Source organism: Hemicordylus capensis, chromosome 3 (assembly GCF_027244095.1).
Source record: "Hemicordylus capensis ecotype Gifberg chromosome 3, rHemCap1.1.pri, whole genome shotgun sequence".
Lineage (NCBI taxonomy): Eukaryota > Metazoa > Chordata > Lepidosauria > Squamata > Cordylidae > Hemicordylus > Hemicordylus capensis.
This window is the reverse complement of record NC_069659.1, coordinates 163,711,758-163,736,566: the sequence shown is the minus strand read 5'-3', so window position 1 is coordinate 163,736,566 and position 24,809 is coordinate 163,711,758. Positions and strand designations below refer to the sequence as shown.

General features: G+C 42.5%; 1 protein-coding gene across 6 annotated transcripts in view; it reads right to left on the bottom strand.

Annotated features, from left to right (window-relative positions):
• The window catches only part of GPC6 (glypican 6), a 1,119,686-nt gene that overhangs the window by 920,498 nt on the left and 174,379 nt on the right, over nt 1–24,809 (bottom strand). The window contains exon 1 of one of the 6 annotated variants that reach the window (XM_053305388.1): nt 24,236–24,291. The exons of the other annotated variants lie outside the window; for them this stretch is intronic. The gene's annotated coding sequence lies outside the window, so the exon portion shown is untranslated. Of the gene's footprint in view, nt 1–24,235; nt 24,292–24,809 lie in introns of those variants that run through there. 6 annotated transcript variants of the gene reach the window in all.

Below are 24,809 nucleotides of genomic sequence, written 5' to 3'. Positions count from 1 at the left end.
CTAGTATGACCTGAAAGCCTTCCCCAGGATCCTTCACTGTATCAGCCTAGTAAGGAGATAAATAAACAATCAGAAAGGGACAAGAAGGACCAAGAGAATCAAAGGAAAGCCCCAGCAACATGTGCAGTACATGAGCCAGTGGGATTAAAGATAGATGACTCCTATATGGGTACACAGTAGAGCAAGTGATGAGATTAAAGTATCTCTTGGTGTTATATGTGGCTGTCAAAGGGCGAGCCCAGACAAGAGGTGCTAGGCAACCGTTGTCAAGGAGGTAGAATGTTGGGAGGATGAAGAGAAGAAGGAGACAGAACAGAGAGGAAGGAAAAAGGAAGGGAGGGACGGAGGGAGGGAGCAACAGAGGAGAAAAGTCATTGTGTTGGGAACCATCTGGGGAGCAGAGTGCGACAACTGTTGTAAACCTTAATATTTCAAACATAAGGACAACTCAATGAGCCCACGTTGTCTGGGCTGTCTATAACCCCTTCTCAGATACCTTTAAGAAGACCTGAGTTTTCACCTGCCATATGTACCTCAATCCTCTTTAATTTGGTACGCTCATATCTTTTATGCCTCCCAGAATGCATCCAATAGTGTTAAGGCCTTAACTGGGTTTTATTTTATGAATGGTGGTCAGTTTTGGCCCTTTTGTGTTCAAGTTTTTTATGCTAAATCAATAGCACAACTAGTGTGGATCGCAGGAACTGATTTTGAGCTCAAAATGGTCTGTCAGATTTCTGCTTAAATGTGCTTTTAGCAGCTCTTACGATAGAGACAGTTTCCATCTCAATAGAGGGTAAGGCATGGTCCCTGGCTGTAACCTACTGGCTGCAGTCTTTCCCTTTTTGGAGGATACTTCAGTTTGCTTATAAGCCTAAAAATAAAGAAAATGAAAATAAAGTCCCAATGGCAGTCTTGAGTTTGTTTGGATGGACCTTTGCACCCTCCCCTAACATATACCCACAGGCAGCCTGCAGCAAAAACTGAACTAGTACATCAAAGTCTTACTAGTATGTGATAATGAGCTTCTCTGTGTTTGATGATGTTGCCACTACTGGCAAGCAACAGTTGTTTCAGGATAACTTCTTAGCAAAGAATTACTTTTTGTGAAATGCACAGCTGCAGCTTCATTTGTTTGGCTCTCTAGGTCACACCATTATTACCAAGTAGTATGGATGACAAAAGCAAAATATTACACTGAAAACTGACTGAATTGAACTAGACAAGCAATATCCATGAACAGCTAAACCATCATATGCACTGAAAGAGATGGACATGCATCTCTCCTCTTTTTCTCCTCTTTATTGCTCTGAACCATAAATATCTCATTTCCTTTCTATTTCAAGAACATATTAAAAAGGCAAACAAGAAAGACAAATATGTTTAATTTTCAACTGTATTTTGTTCTTCAAGATAGGAGGAAATGCTGGGTAGGGCAGAGCTGTTTTACCCAGCTTCAGGATTTGACCAAGGTAGGAGGAAAAGATCTGTCCTACCAGCTTTTCCTCCTACCTTGAGTCCACAGAATCACTGTCCCCTCCTCCTACCTAGTTGTTTGCTCCCATAGAACCAAAAATTGGAAGCACACACAGTTCCCAAACACTTGTCCTACCCAGTTTTCGGTTGTGTGGATGACCTCAGTGTTTGCATGCTCCTCACCTCCCCGAGTGGTGAGAAATTCCAGGCGTGCTATACTAGTTGAATTCTGGCTTCCTCTGAAAAAGCGATTAATTGGAGGCCTGTGGTATCTTCATAATACTTGGTTTATTTACAGATATACATGGTGAGCATTAGATGGAACTGAAAACAGCAGAGCACTCCTAGAAGTCAGCAACAGGTTACATCCATGCCAGCAAGTGTCCCTGTATCCTAAGGTGCTCCAGCTTTCTCTCTTCTCCATTCCATGCTTTCCAAAATGCCTGTCTGTCTCTCTGCCATACACAATCTATTTCCTGCCACAATCTATTTCCTTTGTTACACTGTAACAACAGAAATTGGGAGGAGTCTATATAATCTCAAGTTGATCTCTCCCACCAGGTAAGTATATGTCATTTTGACGGGGCTTTACAAGTGCCATACAAGACACTTCAGAGCTATTAACACCTCATTCATAAACATCCTCTGGCTTACCAGCCAGCATACTGACAAACAAAGATAGCCAAATAGCCATTGCCTAATCTGTAACAATATTATTTTCTACAGAACAACGAAGAAAAGAAAAGTGTTACTTCTTCCAGGTAGTATTATTTGCCACTTCGGCAGAGATGATCAATGCAGCCATTAACACAAAAACATTATCCAGGCTATTTTCCGATAAAGAAAAAGTAGCATTTTATGAAATAAGTATATTAATGGTGTCTTCATAGTCATTATCAGTTAATTCCTTACAGAGTTCATACTGTGGATGTTACACAAGCTTTCAACAGTCTGTTCTCTATGTGGCGTATAAGCTCTGGAGATTCCAGAGCTGCCTCTATTTTATAGCCCCCTCAGTTTGGTACTAATGATATCTATCCATCTTGTCTTCCGTCTCCCTAATCTCTTCTCACCTTCTGGTTCCTAGTGAAACAGCCTCCTTAGCAATTTCCTGACATTCCCCTTTTGAAACAGTTCAGTCCTTAGAGAACTATTTCAGCTGGAAGCTGCACTGAAACAAAGTTGGGTTCCCATAGGGCTATATTTGGTAGATTAGACTCTGTCATTAAGATTTTCTTTTTTCTACCCAAAAGTACTTTTTCTATACCCTTTCTCTGCATGCATAAATGTTCATTTCTTGTTTTATTTCTTCATTTATTTTGAATTCTATGTCATCTTTCATAAATTTATTCCGAGGCGATTTCCAAGGTTAACATAAAAAATAAAAACAATTAAATAACCTTAAAAACAAAAAGGTGATTTCATCAAAACAATAAAAACCAACAATACACTACAAACAACAAAATAAAGAGACAGAGCAACAAGAGAACAGAGAAAGAAGCATCCTCCAAGGGGCACAGGCCTGAACAAACAGCAAAATGTTTATTTGCTTCTTAAAGGCAGCAAGGGAAGCCAGGACATGCATGGTGAGAGTATGGTTATCTTCTGTGGCGTGGCCAGACATAGATTTAACCATGGTCTGCAAAATATTCAAATTTCTTTTTTTTTTTTAACCTCTCTTCTGTCCCCTCAGAGACATATTTTCAGGAAGCACAGTGGGCTTCAGAGAAAAGGGGAAATCAATGAATACAATGCTTCATTATTATTTTCCTTCTCAAATGGCATATGACCCAGTCCAGTTCCTTCTGAGGGTAAAGGGTAAAATAAACTGTTCTAAGAAACAAGGGCTGATCCAGATGAGGGACAGGAGTGAAAGCACCCCACAGACAAGTAGTTTGCCCCTACCTGTCCCCCCATTCATTTTCAAAAATCGAAGATGTGGCACACAGCTTACTGACCCATAAATTGCCCCTTCTCTACCCCCATTGCTCAGAAAGTTAAAGTGTTGAATCTTCAATTATCTATAAGATGTGCCCAAACAGTACAAAAGACGGAAACTTGAGTCTTCAATCATGACTTGAGCATAGTTGTTAAGTTTTATTTATTTTAATGTATATACAAAGGCAGATATTGCCAATTGTGTTGTCTGTCACAGCACACAGCACAAGATAGCATGAACACATTAGCTGCATGAGCAAATTAACCACAAGATTAACCATGTGGCATGGAGGCCTACTGTTTAAGAAACACAGGGCCAAAGCTCTCTTGGGCATGTAGAACTAGTTGTGTGGTTCTTTGGATACAGGCCTATACATTTCATTTCGTTATTAAGGGATTTTTAACTCACTTCTCACACAAGTTTGCTTGCAACCAGAATACAATAAATTCAATAAAATCAACAGGATATAACAGCAAGCAAATCCATACTGGATGGTATTGATGCTATGGGACACTGTTAGGCACAGACCTGGAGACCAAGGTCTGTGTGTCCACTCTTCTAGAGGGCCCCATGATTCTCCTCAAGGGGAAAAACTTTCCCTTTTTTATTTCCAGAATGGCTCGGCCTAGAATTCTGAAATTTGGCATAGATGTAGGGCAGGTTATCAGGACTCTGGGTATTGATTTTGAAGCAGATCAATCTGTTGATTTTTAAAAAGTTTAAATTTAAAAAAAAACTTCAAGAAGTCCTGTAAGTGGCTTGTTTCATGGCAGAAAATTACAAAAACTTCTGGAACGAAAGCCCCCCCCCCCACCAATTGGGCCATCATTCCAACCCCATGTGGAGAAATCTAACCTTTTCCTTCATTAAAAAGGGTAAATGTCACCCCCCCTTTTCACCTCCGTTTATATTTCCAGAATGGCTTGGCCTAGAGTTCTGAAAATTGGCACGGATGTAGAACAGGTTAGCAGGACTGTGTATTGATTTTGAAACAGATCAGTCAATCTGTGGATTCTTAATGATTTTTTGAATCATTTTAAAGTTTGAAAAACTTAAAAAAAAGTCAAAGTCCTATAAGTGGCTTGTTTCATGGCAGAAAATTACAAAAACCTCTCGAACTGAAGCCCTCCTTGGACCATCATTCCACACCATGTGAAGGAATCTGCCCTTTGCCTTCATAAAATAACTGCAATATGTCCCTCCCCACCTTTGCCCAACCTTTTACATTTCCAGAAGGCTGGGCTTAGAGTTCTGAAATTGGGTACACATGTAATCCGAGATGGCAGGATTTGTGTGTATTTTTATTTCAAGGAAATCTGTCAATCCTGTGATTTTTAATTATGTTTTCCCTACTGCAATAAAGCTGCCAGAAACAGTTATCTCTATCCATAGAGTACCTCACATCTAGTTAAAGTAGAACTCTTACATCTGAATAAACAAACAAGTTTAAAACAAAACAAAACCAATGCACCAAGCTCAAGTTGGTTTGTTATCCAAAAGGTCTGTACGAACTGTGAAGCAAGGGGCATTTCTTGTAGTTTTAATTCTCCCCCTCCCAAGAACTATATGCCCATGTTGGTTTTGTTTTTGAACTGTGGTGCAAGAGGTATGTATTGTGTCTTAGTTTGTGAATGGTCAAGAAACTATGTGAATTCATTGGAGCTTGTATAGTCCTTTTTGGGGGTGGGGGGCAAATGCACCCTGGCCCAAATCTGTAGGTTTGTGGTGAATGATCAAGAAGATCTATGGATCCTTTCGGAGTTGTGTAGTCCTTCCCACCCCCCAGGTGCACTCTGGCCCAGACCTGTGTGTTTGTGGTGAAATGTATATATTCAGAGAGGATGCTTATTTTGCTAGTGTTGGGGGTGTAAGCTCCTTAGGTCCAGAGTACAAAATTACCTAGCAGCACCTCTGTTGATGCTGCTGCAACTGCTGCTCTTTATCTCATGGTACAATGGCAGACCACAGTGCATCCCATTTCTCACTCCAGAACTATGATTCCAAAAGGGACAATGTGCTGTTATACATGCTTAACCCAAGATAGGGGGTGGCTGATTAGGCAGTCACCTTTTACAGCACTGCACCGCTATGCTCATTATTTACCTCCATGCATGCACGTGAAGCTCCCTTTTTCTTTGGAAATAGTAGGAAAATGTATCATGTACTGAACCACCATGGCTGGCCATAGAAGCCCTGTGTATGTGGCGGTCTAGATGGGACCTTAGAACTGTGTACATGTTCAGGAAAACTAGAGGTAAGTCGCTGTTCAGTTGAATCATGCCCACCCTGACACTGTGTGCTGTGCCCTAGCCTCCACATGTGCGTACTCAATAATTTATTTATTTTAATCATCTGTACACATCACAGAGCTGCACCAGACACAAAACACCAACTTTATCACATGTAGGGCTCGTTAGCACTCAGGGGTAACTTGCAAGATGCAGGTAATCGACAGAGGTACTGCAGAATATTTCCACTAACAGGCGCAAGAAACCATATATAGACTACAGATTTAAATTAGTTACAGCTATTCCCTCCCCACAGGAAACCCAGCGGTGCTTCACATGAGCAGTGTGAAGTGCCAAAACAGGTCTGTGGGGAGAGAGGGTTTGACCGGCTCTCCCTGCAGACGATCCCCTAGCCCTGTCTGGGCAGCTGGATTGGCCACCCAGACAATTACCGGCTCTGTCACGGAGCTGGTGCAAAGCAGCTGGGTTGGGGAGCCTCCTGGCCCCCGGAAGTCCCATAAAGCCCTCGCACAGTGCATTGGAGGCTGCATGTGTGTCGGCTGAAGTCGTGCATAACCGGCACATGATCAATGAGCCCATTTGGGGGGCACGCTCGCACCCCAAACCCTGGCTAAGCGGTGGGCTACTTAAGCGGGCTCGCTGCTGCACCGCCTCTGGGAGCCGCGTGGCTTCCCTTGGCCAGTTTTCGCTGCGCATGAGAACAGACTCCCAGTGTAGTCCAGTGAGGGAGGCACTGGGATCTCTAAACAAGACTGTTCACAACTCTCATTAAGCTACAATTACCAGAAGCTGAGGGAGAAAGCCACAATAGTAAAACTGGTATGCAATTTTGATAAGTCCAGACTGAAAACATTTAGAAAATCTAGAGCTCGGTAGAGTACTTAAGCTTCTCATGGTTGTGCATTCATCATGCATGCTCCTAAAAAGACACAAAGTAAAAAGAAAAGAAAAGAACTCTAGAAATGTTTTATTTTATCTTACCTTTAAATAATATAAACATTAACAGAAGGGCATATGTCTACCTTATCTGATCTAGAGGATTTGCTTGGCATTGGTTGTAAAGGCATATAATTCCAGGGAACTTAACTTAGTTTTGTTTTACCCAGTGTGAGCTCAAGACCCCTGGAGTGTCTCAGTTCTCCTTCCCTGGAATGAATAAGGTTACTGCACAGCAGCCTTCCTCGCTATTAATCAGTAAAACAGCTTCTCTCACCATCCTCTTGCAGCTGCTCACAGCTGGAGCTGAAGTGACATCAGTTCCCATTAAAATAAAACCCTAAGAAATGGTGTCAAGTCTGAAGAGAGATAGAGCCCAGAACAAAGAGAGCCAAAGAACCCAATAAATCCTGGCTGGGCAAAACTCCTCTCTGAGCTAAAATGAAGCCTCTCTCTTGATACTGTGGCTTTCTTCTGGATAATCAGAGCATTTAAACATCTGTAAAAGAGGTGAGGACAGCTGGGTGTGTATGTAGGTGATCTGATGTTCATTCATTCCAAAACAGTTTTAGACTATTAGCATCTATCATTCAGAATGAATCATAATATTAAATGACCAACAGTATGATCTCTCTTGCAGCTTGCCTAGATATCTGATCACTGAAGGAGTATCATGTTAATCTTATCAAGAAAGCAGGAAATTGTAATTCAGTCTTGATCAACTGAAGTACCCCATTTCCTCATCCCAAATTGTAAATAGTATCACAATCTCCTCCTATCCCATTCCAAACCCTTGGGAGTAGTTTGGTGCAGAGCAAGGCTGGTTCCAGGATTCAGGGGACTTTGGGTAACCACCCTCCATGGGCCTCCTCTTACATGGGTGGAAGCCCACTAGATCTATGGTGGGGTTCGCTTTGGCTGATGGGACAGGAGGCAACATCAGAGTGATTCTCTGCCACCATCTCACAAGAGCAATGGACACAGAGGTGTTCTCAGGGATTGCCAATCGGCTCTTCTGAGGCTCCTGGGCTTTTGGCAATTGCTCCACAATGCCAGTAACTAACACTTCCCAAGTTACAGGGGTTTCTTTTCATTCACCAACACACGTGTCCTAAAATCCCCAGAAATACTCATAGGGTTTACCAAGTGAAAGATAGGTAACCTATGATATGTCAGCAGCAAATATGCCCAATGTGTGCTTAAACACAAAATTTTGCTTTTTTATTCACTTGGGAAAATTGGATTTTATTATCCTTGTTCATTGCTAGCTTGAACTCAACTAACAAATTTAAACAATCCTTCTAGGAAAGGATCACTATCACTCACACTGATTCATCTAACAATGGTTGCTGCCTTCACACCATTATTCCTGATGTGCTGGGTTCCTAACTGAACAGGTTACTCACAACAAGAGAGAGAAGTGAAAAGAGGAAAACCCAGCATCCTTGTAACACATGACAGCAATGGAGGGGGAAGAGAAAGAACCCCTCACTCACACAAACACACACCTCTTGCTGCTCTCTGTGCCCATTCTAATTTCTTTTCATCTGTGGGCGGAATGAGCTTCTTTCTGGGCGCCAGTATCAAGGCAGTGTGTGTGCACGTGCACACAGTGGGGCCTTCCTGATTCAACCTGAGTGGGACTGATGATTAACTGAGTGGACATCAAAAAGCTTGTGAGCACATACATGTGCTCATGCCTTAGAGGGAACACTGTTCTATACATCACCACTGGATGCCGAGAAATGGAGCTCTGGTGGGAAGAGGGGTGAGTGTTCTGAGGTTATATTGGCTCAGAAAAACATCTATTGCTGATGTTTTCAGGAAGAAATTATTTCATGATGACGTATAATAGTAAAGTTGAATTAAATTGAGCAAAGTCAATTTGGTCTCTAGTCACTAATAGAATAATGAATGAGGTGGTGGAGGAGGAGGAGGAGGAGGAGGAGGAGGCGGAGGAGGAGAAGAAGAAGAAGAAGAAGAAGAAGAAGAAGAAGAAGAAGAAGAAGAAGAAGAAGAAGAAGAAGAAGCTCTTTCTTTGTCAATCACACAAACCACATAGGTTAAAAAAATCTATATCTTTAATAACTCTTGATCACCAAATAGAAGACTTTATACATTCTCTATACTTCTGTAATATCTAATATTACTGTTTCTGGCTGAGGGATTATACAGGCAATTTAAAAATTCAGCCACAGCATTTGACTTAATGAACTCCTGTGGCCGCGAACAGCAGAGGTTGAATATGTGCATTCACACTTGAAGTAGTATATCCATTTACGTGTTCTCAAATTAATGGCTATTAAAGCTGAAGTTAGTTGACTGGCCTGCCTGCAAGCTTGAGGTTAGACATGCTCTTAAGTGCCCTGGTGGATAATGAACTACACTATCTGGCACTTTGGTGTTTTGGGATCTTATAAAGTAAAGACATTACAACAGACCTCATAATCTCATTATGCTCAAAGCAGGACATACACCTGCTTATCAACTCAGGAAAAGATCCCACGGAAGGAAAAGGAAGCAATAAATCCAAATTGCCTGAACCCATAGCACAAAATCTATAGTAAGAAGAGCTCTCTGTAACAGATGGCAATTCCAAGGAGGACCAGAAAGCTAATGTTGAGTGCTGCATCACAGTAGCTCTCTCAGGCCAATATCTTTAATCCTTTGGCCATTCACTTTATGACACAATCAAAGGTCACAAAGATGCGGTAAAGATATCAGGAGGAAAGAATCCCTTTCAAGAATCTCTTTTTAAAGAGATGAGTCCATATGACCCAAAGGTTTCATCCATGGGTTGAATATTTAATTGATTTATATTTCCTGAATTTCAGACCTATTAAAAGTTGTGAAAGGGAGCCTTCTTTTTAATATTCATATTGCTATGGACTTTCTTCCCAGAGGAAGTTAACTTTATTTCTCAGTTTAATTACTTTTTGAACTGACCTTTTTGGTAATTTAAATATCTCCTAAGTATGATGTATAAATATATACGTTTCCAGTCTTGGGAGACTATGTAACTGGGAACACATCCAGTTCTGAGTAACAAGGCTTCTGGAAAAATGCAGTTTAAGGGCTTTCAGCAGTGAACTGCTAATATCTGGCATATGAAACTCTGTATTTTCCATTTCCACGTTCAGGGCTAAAGTGATGCATGAAAACAGACCTGGAACAAGGAAGTTCAGATCCCAAAATTCAAGACCTACTTCTGAACAACTGTCCAATTTCCTGGCTGACATACAGAGCAAGGATGCCCCAGTGCAGCAAGAAAGCAGCCTGACAGAACTTCTTAACTAACTGCACTGGTGCAGTGGGGAAGTAACAATTTTTGATCCCTTATCTTTTCCTGAAAAGCTTTCTGTGCCAACCAAAAATTTATCCCTGAGGGCTAAATATGTCCCACAGGGCTAAATCTTTTTTAAAAAAACTTTTAATGTGTTATTAATGTGTTTTTATCTATTATGATTTCATCTTTTTATGAATTTTAAATGTGTTATGTTTTATGTTATTAATTCTGTACACTGCCTAGAGATTTTTATACTAGGCGGTATATTAAATAAGTAAGTAAGTAAGTACGGAAGTAAGTAAGTCCTGCGGGGACATATTTTCAGGTGGCATAGAGAGCATCCTAGGGAAAGGGAGGGTGTCAAACATTGCCGCTTCCCTGCTGCACCAGTGCAGTTAGTTTAGAAGTTCTGCTGAGCTGCTCTCTTGTTGTACCAGTGCACCCTTTCTCGGTATGTCAGCCCCTGTCTTTAAGATTGGACTAACACATTTATCATGCAGAAGATTCCATTGCAGAAATTTAGCAAATTCTAAAAGATGGTCCAGGTCCAAGTAACTGATTTATAACTGGGATACAAAAAGACCAAGCACACATCTAAAGCATTCCCTTTCATTTGCCTCTGCTGATTTTTGCCTCTGATTACAGGTGCTCTAGATACTTCACCAGAAGTTCCCTCAATGCTCACCAATGAATGAATGAACTGTATTACACTCAGTGACTAGCTGTTACTAATACACCACATCAAATACAATAAATAAGTTCAAAATACATTAAATAGTCAAACAATCCTACCATCCAACCATAATAACTTTTAGTTACATTTTAGTTAGCTGTTGACGGATAATACAGGCTGCTGCAAAGAACCTAGCCACATTATAAGAAATGACTGGGTTCTGGTAAGAGAAAAGAAACATAAAAATCAATTGACCTGCTTGAAAATTTCATTTTAAAAGGCAAAATGAAACTATTACAAATATCCCAGTAGAAAGGGTAATGCAAAAGTACATGTCCCACCGTCTCAATTTCAGCTGTGTCACAAGGGAATGCTCACGAGTCTGTTAAGGTAATTATGAGGGTGGTGGCTGATCAACCCTAGGCAGTTTGATCTCTACCAAGGAATGGACAGAGGGAATGTGACTCTGTTGGTTCTTTTCGACCTCTCTGTGGCTTTCAATACTATCAACTATGGTTGCTTGGGGGATTTGGGAATAGGTGGTACTGCAGTGCAGTGGTTCTGTTCCTATCTCTCAGGTAAATTCCAGATGGTGTTGCTAGGAGATAATTGCTCTGTGAAATGAGATCAAAACTGTATGGTGTCCCCTCAGGGCTCCATCTTATTTCCAATGCTTTTTAACATCTACTTGAAAATGCTGGATGAGATCACCAGGAGATTTGGAGCTGGGTGTTATCAATGTGCTGATGACACCCAAATATATTTCTCCATGACATCATCATCAGGAAATTGTATAACTACTCTAAATGCCTGCCTACAGGCAGTAATGGACTGGATGAGGGATAATACATTGAAATTGAATCCAAACAAGACAGAGGTACTCATGGTAAGGAGTTATACTTCAAGGGATGTGATAGATCTACCTGTTCTCGATGGGGCTGCACTCCCCGCAAAAGATCAGGTATGTAGCTTGGGAGTGCATCTGGCCCCAGGCCTCACTCTGGTTTCTCAGGTTGAGGCTATGGCCAGGAGCACTTTCTATCAACTTCAGTTGATATTACAGCTGTGACCATTCCTTGAAGACATTGATCTCAGAGCTGTGGTGCACTCTCGGGTACAGGGGCATAACTACAATAGGGCAAGGGGAGACAGTTGTCTGGGGGCCCACTGCCTTGGGGGCCCCCCAGAGGCAAGTCACATGATTGACTCCCCCAGCCACACACCCACCCGGATTTCCTTCAGTTGTATTCATCCTCCAAAACTGATGTGAGTGTTAAGACCTCAAGCTACCAGAACAGCATGTCTTTCTCTAGTACCATTAAATAACTTGCATTGTCCACAATCATTTATGATTTCTTTATTTCATGAGCTGACCTTCAGTGAGGGGGGGCCATTTTAAAATCTTGTCTCTAGGCCCACTCCAACCTTGCTATGCCCCTGCTTTGGTAACCTCTTAGTTTGACTTCTGCAATGAACTCTAAATGGGACTACCTTTGTATGTGGTTCAGAAACTTCAGTTGGTCCAAAATGCAGTGGCTAGATTAGTCTCCAGGGCTTCTCAGAGAGAAACAGTCTAATTGTATCTCATTGCTCCACCTGTTTAGGCATAAGCTGAGGCTCACACTTCCAGGCACTCTAGCACCCTGAATGAGCTTGTCCAGCTCTGCCCTACTTGTGCCTTAAACCTCCTTTTGCAAATTAAAAACTCTGTTAACCTACAATGTGGCATGAAGCTCCCCCACTTCCTGTCTTCTTGCCCTGACAGGGGGCACACCCTCGCAGGACACCCCCAAACCTTGTTGCGGCTTTTTCTAAGTACTAGAATAGCAATGCAGGGGCAGTTCCTACACCAGAGAGCAAAGGCTATAACTGCACCATCACAGAATGGGGCAGACCAACATTCATGTTACAAGGTTTTTGCAGCTATTTCTTTGAGAACTAAGTAACCTGATTTCCCAGATGTTGACAGTTAGGGACTTCAAATCATGAATTAGTAACTTCATCTAGCCTAAGGAGTGAACAGGCTGTGTGAGTTCAGGTCCCAGAGCCCTCTTGAAGCATGGAAGAGAAAGAGAGTATGCCGCATATGCCCCCTGTGATTAGCACTGAATTGGGAATACCTGGTATAATTACTGGGAGTCTGATCTTCTGCCCTTGCAGTGTACAACTTTAAATCTTATCTGAATAGAAAGATTTTTTCCCTTTAAGTGATACTTCCCACTTCAACTGAAGAATTATGCGGCTAAGGGTCAGTTTGACACTTGCAAATACCTGCTTCGTGCATAAGAGTCAGGCAAAGCAAAGAAAGAAAGAAAAAGAGCAATTTGTGACTGAAAAATAAAAAAAGATGAACTTTCCAGCACTGAGATTTTTCAGATCCAATTAAGTCAAGCCTTATCAGTAGCAAGGAGCCTCAAAGATTCTATTAAAACATAATACTTGGGAAAATTGAAAAGATCATAATAGTAATGTAATTGCACCAAAGTCTAGAAAAATGTTCTGTTAGCCAGACTATGAAAATCAATCATTGGCCTGTGCATATGAGCTAATCCAAATGAACCTCATTTAGCATTCACTTTAATGACAGCTCTGCAGCCAGGTCTTTTAGACTGCTGAACTCGGTAATGTATAACCATCTCCTCTGCCAATAATACTCAATTTATGAACTGCACAATAGGCACTTTCCACAATCACAAAGAACCAGCCACCTTTCTTACTGTACTACTGTTTGCCTTTAATGCTAGCAGAAAATGAAAGACATCCGAGTAGTTCCAAGTATACACACACATTCAGTTTTTAAAGGTTTTTCATTGGACAGTGTTGACTGAATGGAAGATCGTTTCTCAAGTGCAAATGCTGACTGACACCTCCATTTTCTGTGGATCTTTAATAAAATTAAACCAATGAAATTTTAATAACTTCTGATAAAATTCTGCTAGTGATCTCCAGCAGCCAAGAAGTTCAGAGTTCAAGCCATCTTTTACATCCCCAATCACTACCAGCATTAGGGAGAAGCCTCAGCTTAGAAGTCCCATATAGAGTCTATACAGTCATTGGCAATGTCAATGGAAGATGGGAGGTATGGAGACGTAACTCAGGGGTAGAGCATGTGCTTTGCATGCAGAAGATCCCAGATCCAATCCTGGCATCTCCTGGTAGGGTTAGGAAAGATTCCTGCCTGTCTGGAACCTTGGGGAGCTGCTGTAAATCAGATGTACTGAGCTAGATGGGGCAGTAGTCTGACTTGTTATAAGACAGCTTCCTATATTCTTAGGTAATCTCAGGCTGAAAGACTAGGAAGGCTTCCAGAGCCACTGCTAGCCAAAATAGGTAGCATTCGTCTCACTGGGGCCAGGTTCAGACGTACAGGATAACCACAGTTAATCATGGCCAGGGTTACAATTCCTAACTCCAATTCGTGCCGGAGATGTTCAACAAACGGCGGCCAGCAAAACTACTGTTGCAGGAGAGGGGAGTCCCTCCCTGCCACTCGGCCTCCTAGCCCAATCCCAGCCAGCTCTATGGCCAGACTGTAGACAAAGTGTCACCAGGTCAGTGGCTCGACTATGATTGGCCACGATCTCCAGGGGTGTGTGCTGAGCACAATGGTGCATTTTTTGAGCACTCTGCCTCCCCCGCCACACACACACACTTGGCAGGGAAAGGGCTTTTCAAGCCTTTTAAATGCCTTGTGATGCTAGTGCTGCTTCTGCCAGTCATGGCACCTCTGCCCTTCAAAGTAGACACCCACACTGAAAGTACCACACCAAAAGAACCGAAAGCACCACACAAACCCAAATTCCGAGGTGGTTTGGGGGCCCGGGGGTGATAGAAGTGGCTGGGCCCTACTTCCGTAACGTGTGTGTGTGTGTGTGTGTGTGTGTGTGTGTGTGTGTGTGAGAGAGAGAGAGAGAGAGAGAGAGAGAGAGAGAGAGAGAGAGAGAGAGAGAGAGAGAGAGAGAGAGATATCCAATCTGCCTGAAACCTCCTCACTCTCTTCCCCCATGCAGACTTCTGTGCACCCAAAGGCCATCTAGATGCTCCCTTTGTCCTTGCCCAGGCATGTGTGTGGAGTGGGGGGGGGAAGGATAGGCTCTGGGACAGACCTTTAAACCCATTAAAAACTCCCAGGTCCCAGTCCATCATCGTGCTGTCTGCAGATCTGCTGGTGCGGGGATTAGTGGGAGAGGGGAGCCCCGCTATCTGGCCACCCACAGACAGCGGGGTGGCCCTTCCTGTGCTCTGGCAAGGGTGCACACGTATACATGGGTGGGTGTACTGGCAGGGCCCATGGCTTCACAAGAGCCTGCCTGCAGTCCCCAAGACAAGAAGAAGGGCAGTCTCTGGGGTAGGCCTTCCCGTGGCTCACCTGCACATGGCAATCTGGCTCTATTCAAAGCCCCCATGGCTTGACACTCTCATAATGGAGATGTGTTGGGGAAAGGGGGATGTTTTGTCACGTGGCATCATTTCAAATTTGTCCGGGCATTTCTCTCATCCCCCTCCCCCATGCCTGGCCAGTGAGCCCTGGGTCAGGTGGCTGCATCCTTGCAGAAGGATCTCAGTTGACCCAAGACTGACCCTGGTGACTGGCCTTGATCATGAGTAAGCCTGGGGGGCATGAACCTACTGAAGGGGAGGGGCCGGGGGCCCCTTACCCAGCCTTTCTGTGAAAGGAATAGAGCTAGGCTCTTCTGGAATCCCCTTCTGGAATCCCGGGGCTGCCTTTCAAAACCTGTCAATAGCATCCCCTACCAAAGCATGTGCATGGGCGGTGCAGACAGGGGGCTGCAGCACGGACACTACACCAATTCAAAATTCCCGGGTCTGGCCCGGCGTGGAGTTGTATGCAGATCTCCTGGTTTGCCGGCTTGCCCTTTGGGGCCGAGGGCATGCGGGCTGGCAGGGTGCACAGTTTGACAGCAGTCACTGAGACCAGGACAGCACTTGCCCAAGTGCCTGTCCACGCAGCTTTCCTGCATAGAGCACCCTCCCTCACTTCCCTTAGTTGCTACTCTCATGAGAGAGCAGTCTGTGGGATAATGGGGTACTTTTCAGCATACAAGAGTACCAGCTCGTGCAACTAGAGTACCACCTATCAAATTTGGAATTAGTGCCCACAGATGGTTCTTATGAACAAGACTAGGGAGCAAATATCCCACCCCTTCCGCACACTTCCTGTGTAAAAAATAGAACTTGGCTGCTCCAGCTTCCCTACTTCGGTTTGCCTTTTATACTCCCCCTCCCCCCAGCCATTTGTCACACTCCTGGAGCCATGATGGGGTGCCCTGCTTGTGCTGCCCCTTTGTGTATTTGTGCTTGTGAACATACATGACTGTTGTTCCCTTCTTGGGGAGCAAAGCATTGAGTGACCGTCCTGTTATCCCATTCCCATGCCCGACTGCTTGCAAGGTGTGGGGAGCAAGGGCCAGAATGGGAATCGGGGTGCCCCCGAGGAGCTGTGCAGCTTGCCAGGCTGGCCAGTCTAGGATGGGGCATGGTGGCATCCCTGTAGCCCGGCAACTCCATAGTTGCATGGTTGACAGGAAGGGCATGGCCGGTTTTCTGAGAGGCTGCTTAAGAGAAGTGCCGAAAGCATGGAGCAGACATGTCCTTGGAAGGGTCTGCGTCGCCGCCTCTAGGACTGTGGTTTGGAAATGGACATGAAATCATGGTTATAGCTGAGTCAGCAGTTGGGCAAAATGCTTCAGTGGCAAAGCTTAGAGAAAACCAAAAGGTTGCAACTGCAGTTTGGCAAGGCAAAACGGAGTTAGCTTTCAGCCTGTAACCACAGTTTTGCGCATTCAGGCATACTGCAGTTACAACCTTGGCCAGCTATAACTGCGGTTCAGATGCTGTTCATCTGAACCTGGCCTGGGTATCATGAGCTATCTGGTCTGATGCTTTGCATGTTGCTGCCCCTTGTGGTAGCTTGCTGTATGGCAGCAGATTTTAAAGCCTTTAGGCCCTGGACAAACCCTGCTCCATAGGATCCACTATTGGTTTCCCCTGCAGCAAGAATAGTTTACAAGAAGCTTCTTGTTTGAGGCAGCCGGATAATGGATTTCCATGTTCCTGGTGTGGTTATTCTGCATCACTCTTTGGTCTGCCTACTCTGCTTCTTTAGCTCTTGGCCATGTTCCTGAGTTTTTGTCTACGGGCTCATTTTCTAGTTACTGAATATCAGTTTGCCTTGACTTCTGGCATATTCCTCACTTCTGGATACTGTCTGGTTCACCTTCTGATTATCTGCTTGGCTCAACCTCCAGCATGTTCCTGACTTCTAGTGTCTTCTTTGATCCCTGACTGATGGTCTGGGACTTCTGGTCCCGACTTTGAGCCTCATGCCACCGAGCAACCATTGCCCATGATCTGGGCCAAGATGAAGTTCACACATTGACCAGGCTTTTGAAGTCTTTGGACTCTTTACCAAAGTTTGAAAACTTGCTTAAAATTCTGGTGCCAATACTTGGTTAAGATAGGAATTCTGGTTAACTTAACATCTGCACTGATGCAGACATTAATACTAAAGCACAGTTAAAGCTTAACAAGGGGGGAAATGGGATAATCCATGCTGGAGGGGGAAAGCGGGGCACATGCTCATGTGGATAGCTCCCAGTTTGCAAACCATAGTTGCAGGAAGCCAGTGTTCCAATCTCACTAAACATTTGGAAAACCGTTTTGCGATCAACTTTCCCACATTTCACTAGCAACAGCAAACTATAGCAAGAACCCCCCCCCCCGTTTATACGGATTTCCTTACAGGGAAACCCTGCCCTGAGGAAAAGAATGTTTTATACAAATAACCGCAATAAAACAGTTGTTGTCACAACCACTGGAGCTTTAAGCAACTCCTAACAGGAACTGGAAAAGTGATGTTGGCTTCAATGAACTCCCTCCTTCCCCAACACACACTGTTACTTAGAGGAAGTCTTCAACTAAAATATTTTCCCCTTCAAACTCACCCTCCAGCCACACTTTCATATTAATCATCCTACCAAAGTCACTTTGCTTGCAAGCTCGCCACAATGCATTATGAGCAATACAACCACAGGCAGGGGGCCTATAAGAGTCAAGGCACGCTTGAGTGATAGTTATGTTTGAACGTAGAATAGGTAAACAACGCTGCATCTCCAGCAGAGGGGAAAAATGGAAAAAGAATTCATATATTCAGTACTATACAGAGGCCTGCTAGTCAACTTTACATAGATGGACAGCTTTGAATCAATGCTTCCAAGACTAAATGGACAGGCATTGATCTTCCAGTGTGTGTATGCTCCCTCATATGAAGTGTGGTGGAGATAGTTATAAAGAGTGCAACCTTTTATCCTTAACGGGGCAACAGAGAAAGTTGTTGTGCATAAATATTGACCAAGTGGGGGGGGGGGAGACCCCTGCCTGTCACTCAGCAAAACATATTTAACTAGACATTTTCTGACCTAGAATTCCCTATTCAGTTGCATTGTGTCAAAACGATTATGAAGGGAAAGGATGGATTCAGAGGAAAGTTGATGGCCAATAGTATTTTAGCCACCGCATACCATTCCTGTTGGTCTATTTTTTATATATAATTAAAAATATAATGCACAATCATTCTGTTCACATATGAGTTTCTTTCTGATTGCTGTGCACTAGGCTGACAGCATCCTTAGGCTTCCTTTATTTCCATTGCAAGTGAACCAACTAAAGCTAGACAGACCATCATGGGCAAGAATGTAATAGGTCAAGCACCGTGCCCTAACACCAGATATCATATGCCTCAACCACCTCCAGCAGATATTACTTTATTTATTTTTAAAATATCTATCCCACCACTCACTTAAGAAGTTTCAAGGTGGCTAACATAGATAATCAAATGCATTTGAATACATGGCCAAATCTTTCAGAGAAATTTCCAAAGGCACAACCTGTAGGCAGATTATTTCCTTTCTGTTACTCTGAAACTTAGCAGCTTTGTTACAACGTTTAACGCCAACTTTTTCTATCTGCACATATACCAACCAACCTAACAGACACCTCATGGGTCTGATAAATTGGTCTGAAGTGCCTTGAATATTGATGTCACAGTTAACAACTTTATTGTTGAAGGCAATCATGGAGGGCACAACTGACATCCTAAGGAGATTCTCTGAGGGTACACAGGAATCTACGCAATTTCCTCAATCCTGTTGCACAAGAGGGCTAAGAATTCTGAGCTTGTGCACTGCTTGTGCTCCATCTCCGTAAGCAATCCGTATGACTGAAAAGCATCAGTGACAGGTTTTGGATCTTACAGAGTGCTTCTGGAGCATGAGCATGAGTTGAACAGGAGGCATAGTAATTGTATCCTGTGTTGGTGCCACAGACTAGTTAAAGTTATAGGTGTTGTCAATGAAAGAAGCCAACATCAAGAAGTGAGTGGTAATTCAGAAATCACTGCAAAATTATTAACCACTGAAAAATGTTGACTGGTAATTGTTGGGGAAAGCAGTGACCACCTTTGCTTCTATTTACAGCAATTGGACAAGAGGGTGCCACAAAGTTTGCACTGTTGCATACACTGTCTACACTGGCTCAACTCACTAAAGGAAGGAAGACAGTAAAATAATATGCTCATATTAAACTGGGTCTTTTGGAACAACAGGGTCAATGATAATATAAATCTTAGTTATAACTAATTTGGTAAAATAATAATTACAAGCTATGTTTTATTCATTATTCAGTTATCCAGACTAATCCTCTGCTGATGTGCCAGGGTTTTCCACTGCGTGAGGAGATAAGGATGGTTTTTGGTAGTCTCTCCTTCCCTCTGCAGCTGCATATGCCTCCCTCCCCTGGTGGCGCAGTAGTAAAAACTGCCGCCCTGTAACCAGAAGGTTACAAGTTCGATCCTGACCAGGGGCTCAAGGTTGACTCAGCCTTCCATCCTTCCGAGGTTGGTAAAATGAGTACCCAGAATGTTGGGGGGCAATATGCTAAATCATTGTAAACCGCTTAGAGAGCTTCCAGCTATAGAGCGGTATATAAATGTAAGTGCTAAATATGTCCCTTAGCAACCTTCTGGACATAGTTTCAGAAGGCAGAGGCAGCTTCAAAAGGAAACGGGGATTGCTGAAAATTGTCCCTCTCTCACATGCAATGGAAAACCTTAGCATGAAGGCGATTCTGGATGTTAGCCACTCACTGTCTCCAAGGAAGGACCTGGAAAACTGTTAGAGGCAGGGAGATGACTGGATTCAAGCAAAGGACTGGTCCTTTACTGTTGGAGATGCTGCTTCTGATGGTCATGACCCAGGCCACACAGAGGCCCATTGCGCATGTGCAGCGGCCTCCAAAATGGCCACTGTAAGGGGGCAAAGGCCCAGAAAGGGCCAAAGAAAGGGCCAAAACTGGGCGATTTGGGGCACAAGGAAGGCTGGTGGGGGGAGGGGGAACCTCTGCAGACCTCTTCCCACCCATAGCCTTGGAGAAGCCCCCCAGAGGGGATAAATACTAAAATAAATTGGCCGGGGGGGATTCGGTCTGGGGTCAGACCAAACAGGGGGTGGTTTGGTTCAACCCCGTTTGCCGAGGGACCTGTTTATTGAACCTGTTTGCACATCTCTAATTGCGGCCAGGCAAGTAGTAGTCTGGCTTGCACACATGCAGGCTGGGTGTCCCTAGCCTGTGTTAGGCTGCATGTGAGGACAGCCTGAACGTCACTTGAACATCAAAGAAGTATGACTACAGATGTAATATAAGAATCATTGTTACTATTAGGAAATATAACCTTATTTATATTTATACTGCTTTCTTTGACAATGTCTAATGCAGTAATACTAGCTTAATGTATCTGAGCTCCATATTTTCATTTACCTAGAAGTTCTGAGCTGTAAAGTTCCAGTTAAACCTGGCACATTATAAAAGAGTTGGTAATGTATCCGAATGTGTATATTTTCCTCTTCCTTTTGCATTAAACCTATTAAATTGCAAGCCATTATTTTAAATTTTAAGCCATTCACAGAAATGCAAGGTATTAGTGCAGTAAATATTTTTAAAATATCTATTGCGGGGTTTAAGAGATGAATATGACTAAACTGGAAAAGTCTCAAGAGTTCTTTTTTTTTTTTTAAGAAATGCAAACTACATAAGAGACTCAGACATACTGAAAATACTATCCTGTGCATAAGCAGTCAGTGCACATGACCATCATGTGTATTTCCTGTAGTGATCATATGCCCTGATGGTCATTGAAGACAATCTTTCGAATACATTGATATAATTGCCTGTAATTATCTTGTTTTTCAAACCCCTAATCTTTGCTCCAGTCCTGAGTATTATTTTTAAACGCATATATGAAACCATTTGTCTACTTCAAAGGGTGCTAATTGTGACTGCATGTAAGGCACAGTGTATTTTTCTAATGAGAACTTTCCCCTTTGAGTGTTCCATGGAGTCACAATTTACATTCATAAAGCAACACCTGTTTGCCCCGAGGTCACATATGGATTAGCCATCTGAAAAGGAGCAAAAAAAGAGTCAGGCAATTAATTTAAAAAATTAATTTTGGAGTCACTCCTCAGTCTAATAATCTTGAAAAATACAGGCCGAACTCTCCTGTATATCTGTTACCGGAGATGGAAGTGCAGGTGATGTTTCCATGAACAGCATGCTTCTATTTTGTGAGATACAGGTGGCCATCGTTATTTGCGAGGGTTCTGTTTTCGCTTATACGGAATACGGAAATGCACATAATGAAACCTTGAGTCAATGGAAATTGGGGGGTTAGTTTCCTTGAGCTTAAAAAGGGTCCAAAAGGCAAAAATAAAGGGAATGAAGTATAGTACCTTGCTCTCCAGGAATCCAGCTCTCCAGAAAGGCCCCCCATATTCTGCAAATCTTCCAAATTTTTGAGATGTTTTTTAAAAATTATTGGGATTTTTTTTTAAGAGTCACAAAATGGCTCTTGCAAAATGACACTGGAAGTCATTTCCAGCCACCCAGGAATTGCAGATAGGCAATTTTTGCCTATTTTTAAAATGGCAGGTAAAGAAACTGGGTCCCTATGACCCAACTGTGGATAAGCAAACTGTGGGTACCAGGACTGTGAATAAAGAGGACCATTTGTATTTTCAGAGCAGAATGAGGTACAAAGTATTTACTATTTATCCTACATAGACTGCATTCGTTATGTGATACATTCTGACAGTTCTCCACAGAAGGAAGGGGATTGATCTGAATCTTTGTAGAATCAAGCCTGTGGGAGATATCTTAATGTATTGTTTAAAATGTGTAAGCTGTCTTGCCCCAACAAATGCCCTAAAAGTAGTTGAGTAATAATATAAAAGTCAGCAATGAAAACAGGGAATTACAAATATGGTTAGTGGTCACCATAGATTTCTTTCTGTCAACTACATTAACTTGTTGCTCAGCACAAAGTAAAAAAAGGCTTCTCCCCTTTCCCAAGTATACTTCATATCAGAGGTGGGAAAGGATTGTCAATTCAGGTTAGTGGGAATAAAAGGGCCCCCTCCCACCTTTGATATGTGAAGGTATGTTTCCCAGACTATGGGAAACACCTATACTGGGCAGCAACGATATAGGAAGATGCTGAAGGGCATCATCTCATACTGCGTGGGAGATGGCTATGGTAAACACCTCCTGTATACTACCAAAGGCAACTACAGGGCTCTGTGGTCACCAGGAGTCAACACCAACTCAATGGCACGCTTTACCTTTTAGTAAAGCACTAGAGGCAAGGGAGTAGTCAGCTTCTCATGTTACAACAAGCTATGGAGGTATTCAGAAAAAGAAAGAGAGATTATCAGTGCATCTAAATGTCTCCAAAGACTGGTATTAACTGAGAAACTGACCCTTCCTTTTCCAGAGGACTCAGGGAAAAAGTTGGGGGACAGTGGTGACCTCAGATAATGACTGGCTACCAAGACCAGCCTAAATTTATAGACTCATGCATAGAGTGCAAAACCTAATTTGAATTAAAACTCAGTAATCAATTTTCACTTGAAGATATCTTTACCAGTGAAGCTAAAAATAAAATATTTATGTGTTTAAATGTATATATGTTCCATGACAAGGCAAGGCCACAGAAACTGACTGGCTCTAGGACCAGCCAGGTTGATCCCTGTCCTGAAGGACAAAGCTATAAAAGTCTCCTCTGAGGCCGGTGTGGCAGCACATCTGCAGCACCCTGCACATTCACAAATGGGAACAAATAGCTGAGTCACCCACACTGCCACCTTCTTCCCCTCCTCATCAGCTAGGGAACTTCCTCAGAGAAGCCCTTGTGATGATGCAGCAGAGCAGGAAGGAGGAGGATCCATCCTGTCAAGTACCCCAGCACTGGTGGCTCCATAATGCTGGGCAAAGTTGAAGGAAAGAGAAGAAGAGGACGAGCAGCAGCAAGGACTTGATCACAACAGCAATGAATGCACCACTGAGAGACCTTAAAGGTCTGACTTTGACACTAACTTGACAGCACTTAATCAATCAATTGTAGTGCTTCTACCCTGTAAATGGATAAACAGAGACAGTGGCTTGAAAAACTGAAACAAATTTGAATGCAGCTTAATCTCCCATACGTTAATGCCTTTGAATTTGTCTACTAAAATGCTTTTATAGAAGTCCTAAGGCATAATCTGTTGGTAAGGGCTCCTATGTAATAAGCATCTCTAGGTTGCACACTTCCTCCCCGATATTCTCAAGGAAGTGGGGTAAAATCCTCCCCATCCCTGACTATTTTTAAAAAACATCTGAAGACCCACCTCTTCACCCAAGCTTTTTCAGCTTTTTAAATGTGTAGTTTTAATTTTATACTGTTTTAGGGCTTTTAGCTGTTTTGTTGGTTTTACTGTGTTTTAATAGTTTGATTTTAATTGTTAATTTGTTTTAATTGTTTTTATCATGTTGTGAACAGCCCTGAGCCATTTTTGGAAGGGTGGTATATAAATTTAATAAATAAATAAACAAACAAACAAACAAAACAAAAATGTCTGGCACAGTGTTCCCTCTAAAGCATGCGTGTGTGCACACACTCACATGTTTTCTGATATCTGCTCAGTTAATTTTAGATTCCTCTCAGGTTGAATCAGGAAGGCCCCACTCTGAATGCAGATGCGCACACTCTGCCTCCCGAAACAAAACTCATTCTGCACACAGACGAAAAAAATTAGAGAACACTGGTCTGGCATGGATGGGCTTGCTGATCCAACTAGAGTACAGAATGTTTATAGTCAGGGGTTCTGTGCCTTTTATAAGCTGTATAACACTGAGAAATTATAAACTGAAGCTGTTCCCATCATTTCATCTCTGTTCCAGGAAGATCTTCACCTGCTGATTTCAGACTATTATAAAGCTGCTAAAGGAACAGAGTACAGAAAAGGGTAGGAATCCTAGTCATTAGAGATCACAAAAGAGACTTCATAAATTTATTCAATACTGTCTTGAAGCCAATGAGATGTTGTGCTCCCACAGCTCTTCCAGGGAGACTATTCCACATCACGTCCTGCTGCTTTAAAATGGAATTTTATAATGTTGATAATTAAGTGTGTGTTTCCCTAGGCTATTAGGGCAAAGAAAGTTTTCTAATACAAGCTACTAATTTCCTTGAAATTGTGCATATGGGATTCTTTTTACAAGTTTAAAAATCTATAGAACAAACAGGGAATCAATGGCCAAAGCGCATCTTTAGTATCACTTACTTGCTTAACAAGAGAACAAGCCAATCCTCTGAGAAATAATTTACCAAAAGTGTCCCTTCATTGTTTCTAATAAATGCAATGGAAGAAACTGTTATATATGCCAAGGGTTTTTTGTTTTTTTAAAACATTAATTGGACGCAGCTGGCCAATTAATGGCCTACTTTGTGCCTTAACTCTTCAAATGCAATGGAGTATCTGGCACAAACTGCAGTAAGTCTGGATGCTTTAGTTACTCATTTCTAGTGTTCATAAAAAGGTGCTAAGAAAAATAATGTTCTTTTGACAGTTATTTCAGTGAAAGTAAACTTATTTAGAAGTTCGCAAATTGTCTTATAAACCAGTCAGTTCATTCAAATGCGATAATATCCAGAAATAATCTTTGCTCAACTACAAACAAATCCAAAATATTGCTCCTTTTGGATATTCAAAATTGTAACTACATACCACTACGCTTGGCCATGAAGGCAAGGAATAGATTTAGGTTTATTCTTATAAAAGAATTCACAAAGAAGGTGATTTAGGTTTATTCTTATAAAAGAATAAAAGAATTCACAAAGAATAGGAAAGAGAGGGT